A 6,000-nucleotide genomic window follows, 5' to 3' on the forward strand; every position below is an offset into this window, starting at 1 on the left:
GCATATATAAAGGAACTCTGCACACTATACCTTGCTTGTGTATCTTGTATCTCACTTGCTGCCAAGCTCAAGGACTTGCAACCTGCTTGTTCTTCTACTCCTCGGGATACCCCGCTTGCTTCTGGATCTACGTACCACCGGAAAGACTCTGTTACTCTTCACCTGCTCTGCACCCACCTCTGCTACGGTCTGCCCCTCTGCTAGGAGCCAGCCCAGGCTCTGACCTCTGGATACTGCATTGCTGGACTTGTACTTGCACCTTCGGTCTGTACTTCTAATATCTGCATATTCTTGAGACTGTTTACTTGCTTATCTGTAAAGCTGCAGTTTGCATCAGTTATCTGAAGTTCATCTTCCTACAATATACAGTCATGGCCAAAAGTATTGACACCCCTGCAATTCTGTCAGATAATACTCAGTTTCTTCCTGAAAATGATTGCAAACACAAATTCTTTGGTATTTTCATCTTCATTTAATTTGTCTTAAATGAAAAAACACAAAAAGAATTGTCCTAAAGCCAAATTGGATATAATTCCACACCAAACATAAAAAAGTGGGTGGACAAAAGTATTGGCGCTGTTCGGAAAATCATGTGATGCTTCTCTAATTTGTTTAATTAACAGCACCTGTAACTTACCTGTGGCACCTAACAGGTGTTGGCAATAGCTAAATCACACTTGCAGCCAGTTGACATGGATTAAAGTTGACTCAACCTCTGTCCTGTGTCCTTGTGTGTACCACATTGAGCATGGAGAAAAGAAAGAAGACCAAAGAACCGTCTGAGGACTTGAGAAACCAAATTGTGAGGAAGCATGAGCAATCTCAAGGCTACAAGTCCATCTCCAAAGACCTGAATGTTCCTGTGTCTACCGTGCGCAGTGTCATCAAGAAGTTTAAAGCCCATGGCACTGTGGCTAACCTCCCTAGATGTGGACGGAAAATAAAAATTGACAAGAGATTTCAACGCAAGATTGTGTGGATGTTGGATAAAGAACCTAGACTAACATCCTAACAAGTTCAAGCTGCCCTGCAGTCCGAGGGTACAACAGTGTCAACCCCTACTTTTCGTCAGCGTCTGAATGAAAAGGGACTGTATGGTAGGAGACCCAAGAAGACCCCACTTCTTACCCTGAGACATAAAAAGCCGGGCTGGAGTTTGCCAAAACTTACCTGAAAAAGCCTAAGAATGTTCTTTGGTAAGATGAGATAAAAGTAGTCCTTTTTGGGCAAAGGCATCAACATAGAGTTTACATGAGAAAAAAAGAGGCATTCAAAGAAAAGAAAACGTCCCTACAGTCAAACATGGCGGAGGTTCCCTGATGTTTTGGGGTTGCTTTGCTGCCTCTGGCACTGGACTGTTTGACCATGTGCATGGCTGTTGTGAATTCCGTTCTGGAGCCCCCTCCTGTGGTTGCTAATGGTATTTTTGTGAGTTCTGCCCTTGGGCTCCCTCTGGTGGTTTCGAGTGGAACTGCTGCTCCGTTAGGTAGCTGTAGCAGCTGCCATCACTGATCGCCTTGCCTGGGTTTGTTATTTAAACCTGCTCTGGGCTTTATTTCATGCCAGCTGTCAATGTCTTAGGTTGGATTTGGTTCTCTCCTTGGATTTCTCATATGGCCTGTCCTTGTCAGCAAAAGATAAGTTCTGCTAGTTCTTGAACCGGATGAAAGAAAAAAGATTGCGGGCACTCACCAACCATAATTATATTCAGTCTTTATTCCAACATAGAGTAAAACGTAGGACAGGCAGGGAAATGTTGATCCATTAGACGACGGACCGTTTCGCGCAAATGCGCTTCCACAGGTCTTGACGCTAACAGGTGGTGGGTGCAATCCTTATACAGTTAGGTCCATATATATTTGGACAGAGACAACCTTTTTCTAATTTTGGTTATAGACATTACCACAATGAATTTTAAACAAAACAATTCAGATGCAGTTGAAGTTCAGACTTTCAGCTTTCATTTGAGGGTATCCGCATTAAGATTGGATGAAGGGTTTAGGAGCTTCCGCTCCTTAACATGTGCCACCCTGTTTTTAAAGGGACCAAAAGTAATTGGACAATTGACTCCAAGGCTATTTCATGGACAGTTGTGGGCAATCCCTTCATTATGTCATTCTGAATTAAGCAGATAAAAGGCCTGGAGTTGATTTGAGGTGTGGTGCTTGCATTTGGAAGGTTTTGCTGTGAAGTAAACATGCGGTCAAAGGAGCTCTCCATGCAGGTGAAACAAGCCATCCTTAAGCTGCGAAAACAGAAAAAAACCCATCTGAAAAATTGCTACAATATTAGGAGTGGCAAAATCTACAGTTTGGTACATCCTGAGAAAGAAAGAAAGCACTTGTGAATTCATCAATGCAAAAAGACCTGTGCGCCCACCGAAGACAACAGTGGTGGATGATCGCAGAATAATCTCCATGGTGAAGAGAAACCTCTTCACAACAGCCAACCAAGTGAATAGCACTCTCCAGGAGGTCGGCATATCAATATCCACATCTACCATAAAGAGAAGACTGCATGAAAGTAAATACAGAGGGTTCACTGCACGGTGCAAGCCACTCATAAGCATCAAGAATAAAAAGGCTATACTGGACTTTGCTAAGAAACATCTAAAAAAGCCAGCACCGTTCTGGAAGAACATTCTTTGGACAGATGAAACCAAGATCAACCTCTACCAGAATGATGGAAAGAGAAAAGTATGGCGAAGGCGTGGTACAGCTCATGATCCAAAGCATACCACATCATCTGTAAAACACTGCAGAGGCAATGTGATGGCTTGGGCATGCATGGCTGCCAGTGGCACTGGGTCACTAGTGTTTATTGATGATGTGACACAGGACAGAAGCAGCCGAATGAATTCTGAGGTATTCAGAGCCATACTGTGTGCTCAGATCCAGCCAAATGCAGCCAAACTGGTTGGTTGTCGTTTCATACTACAGATGGACAATGACCCAAAACATAAAGCCAAAGCAACCCAGGAGTTTATTAAAGCAAAGAAGTGGAATATTCTTGAATGGCCAAGTCAGTCACCTGATCTCAGCCCAATTGAGCATGCATTTCACTTGTTAAAGACTAAACTTCAGACAGAAAGGCCCATAAACAAACAGCAACTGAAAACCACCGCAGTGAAGGCCTGGCAGAGCATCAAAAAGGAGGAAACACGGCGTCTGGTGATGTCCATGAGTTCAAGACTTCAGGCAGTCATTGCCAACAAAGGATTTTCAACCAAGTACTAGAAATGAACATTTTATTTACAATTATTTAATCTGTCCAATTATTTTTGGTCCCTTTAAAAACAGGGTGGCACATATTAAGGAGCTGAAACTCCTAAACCCTTCATCCAATTTTAATGTGGATACCCTCAAATGAAAGCTGAAAGTCTGAACTTCAACTGCATCTGAATCGTTTTGTTTAAAATTTATTGTGGTAATGTCTAGAACCAAAATTAGAATAATGTTGTCTCTGTCCAAATATATATGGACCTAACTGTAACAACATCCGTTTGTTAGGTTACCACCCCATCTTAGCGTACAGCTGCCTACTTCGCTAATAAAATCATGATATAAAATTATTAAAATACATCAGTACAGCAAACAACATACAAGATAAATTGAAGACAATGATATATCAAAGAAGCAAAGGTTAACAGACACTTATTATCAGAAAAACCATTTACAAGAAGACCGACATGTCTAACTTCTCATTTAACCCTAGAGGGCCCGTAGCATTTAATCGCAAAATCCATTTACCTTCTCTTTTCAGAAGTTCTCTGTTGTGATCGCCCCCATTGGCTGGTAAATAGACTTTCTCTAATCCAATAAAAACAACACTAGTAATAGCCGTGGGATGTTCCTGACTCTCCCTAGACACCTCTTCACACTTGTACAGTTCTCCTGTTTGTCTCTGATAACCCTCCTGACTACTATTCACTCGTTTGACTCTGAGGAACTGGCTATACGGGAGAGAGTTTTTGGTATAAAAAGGGTGTGCACTTCCATAGTGTAAAAGAGCATTAGACGCTGAAGGTTTCCGATGTATTTCAGTATGTATTGTGCCACTAGTTACATTAAGTTTTATATCCAGAAATTCTAATTTTAGCCCACCAAACACCGAAGTGAATCTCATATTCATAGTGTTCTCTTTATTCAGAGATTCCACAAAAAGGTCAAAGCATCGCTCATCACCGTCCCAAATTATGAATATATCATCCACGAATCTTAAATAATGCTTTATGTGCTTTAGATAAGGGTTATTAGAATATATGTATCGTTCCTCAAAAACCGATAAAAATAAATTTGCTAAGGTACATGCAACGGGCGTACCCATTGCGGTACCTTCTATTTGAAGAAACCACTTTGAATCAAAACAAAAAGCATTATGGGAAAGAATAAATTGTAAACCATCACAAATGAACTTTATGGTCATCTCATTCGTATTTGTGTGGGAAAGAACTTCTTTTACCGCAACAACAGCCTCCTGTTGTGGAATTCGGGTGTACAAACTTTCCACGTCTATGGATACCAACGAGAAAGTCTCTTGCCAATCAAACCCCCTAATAATCTCTAAAAAGTGTTTTGTATCCCTTACAAAAGAGGGAATATCAGAAAGCAAAGGATGAAGAAGCCAATCCAAATAACGTGACAATGGTTCTGATAAAGAACCTACACCCGACACAATTGGTCGGCCTGGCGGTGCGGTTAACGATTTGTGAATTTTGGGGATGCAATACCAATATGGTTTTTTAGGGAATTCAGGAAATAATTTTTCTGCCTGTTTTTTTGATAAGACGCCTAACTCAACCTGAACCCGCAATAGAGATCTCAACTCATTTTTGTATTTTATAGTGGGATCGGATTTTAAGCTTAAATAAGTATTAGAACAAGATAATTGTTTATTACATTCTGCCATGTACATATCTTTTGAAAGTAAAACTGTGTTGCCCCCTTTGTCTGCCCTCTGAATCACCACATCTGACCAACTTTTTATTTCAGAAAGAGCTTTTTGTTCTAATACAGTTAAATTTGTAGATGTTTTATGATATAATAATGCTTCCACATCATGAACAACCTGTCTTTCAAAAACCTCTATGAGGCTGCCTGGGTTTATTGGAGGTATAAAAGTCGAGCGTACACCTCCAGTGAAGGGTTCACTCCTACTGCAGTTTGTTACATCCCTCATTGATACAGGTTCTGTTAAACTTAATAACAATTGTGCATCTCTTATAACATTATTATCTGTATGAACATCTGCCATAAAACCTAAGGGACCAACAGTACAAGGAACCTCACCTGGTGGAATAGTCTTTTCAACTCCTGGGGAGGAAGCAAAATATTTAAATAAATGAATTTTACGTACTGCTTTAAATAAGTCGATTTTGAAATTAACCAAGTCAAATTCATTTGGTAAACAGAAATTCAAGCCTCTGGATAAAAGAGAAAGATGATCCGAAGATAATTCATGAGTAGACAAATTAATTGTCGTTACCAACGCTGTTTCTGCTGCGGGATCCGCTTCCAAGAGACTTGTTTCCTTTTCTTTAAATTGTCCGTATCTATTCCTTCTGCCCCCTCGACGCGTGCGTCTTCTAAAGGGACAGCTGTTGATGAATTGACCATTTGGACTGAGGCACCTGTCGTGGCAGGACTTTCATCATTGAAGCTGGAATCCGAGTCTGTAGTCAAATAGTCCTTATTGGCTTGTTTTTTGAAACCTTTATTAAAAGTTTTCCTTGTTCTAGGCATCCTGCGAAAATTATGTTGGTTTTTGTTCCGATTCCAAGAAAAAACTTGGTCAGTATCAAAATCTGATTTGTCTCTAATAAATTTATCTCGCTTCCTCTGCTTTATACCAATCTGAACTGTTACCATTTTATTGTCCAGTTTTTTATCTAAAGATAACCACTGTTGTGCTGTTAGGCGAGACTTTATTTCATCTTTCATTTTATTCAGCTCTGAATTGACTTTATCATAATTAGAAATATTTTCTTGTAAAACCAGCTGA

This window comes from Ranitomeya variabilis, chromosome 3 (genome assembly GCF_051348905.1).
Source record: "Ranitomeya variabilis isolate aRanVar5 chromosome 3, aRanVar5.hap1, whole genome shotgun sequence".
NCBI classification, from domain to species: domain Eukaryota; kingdom Metazoa; phylum Chordata; class Amphibia; order Anura; family Dendrobatidae; genus Ranitomeya; species Ranitomeya variabilis.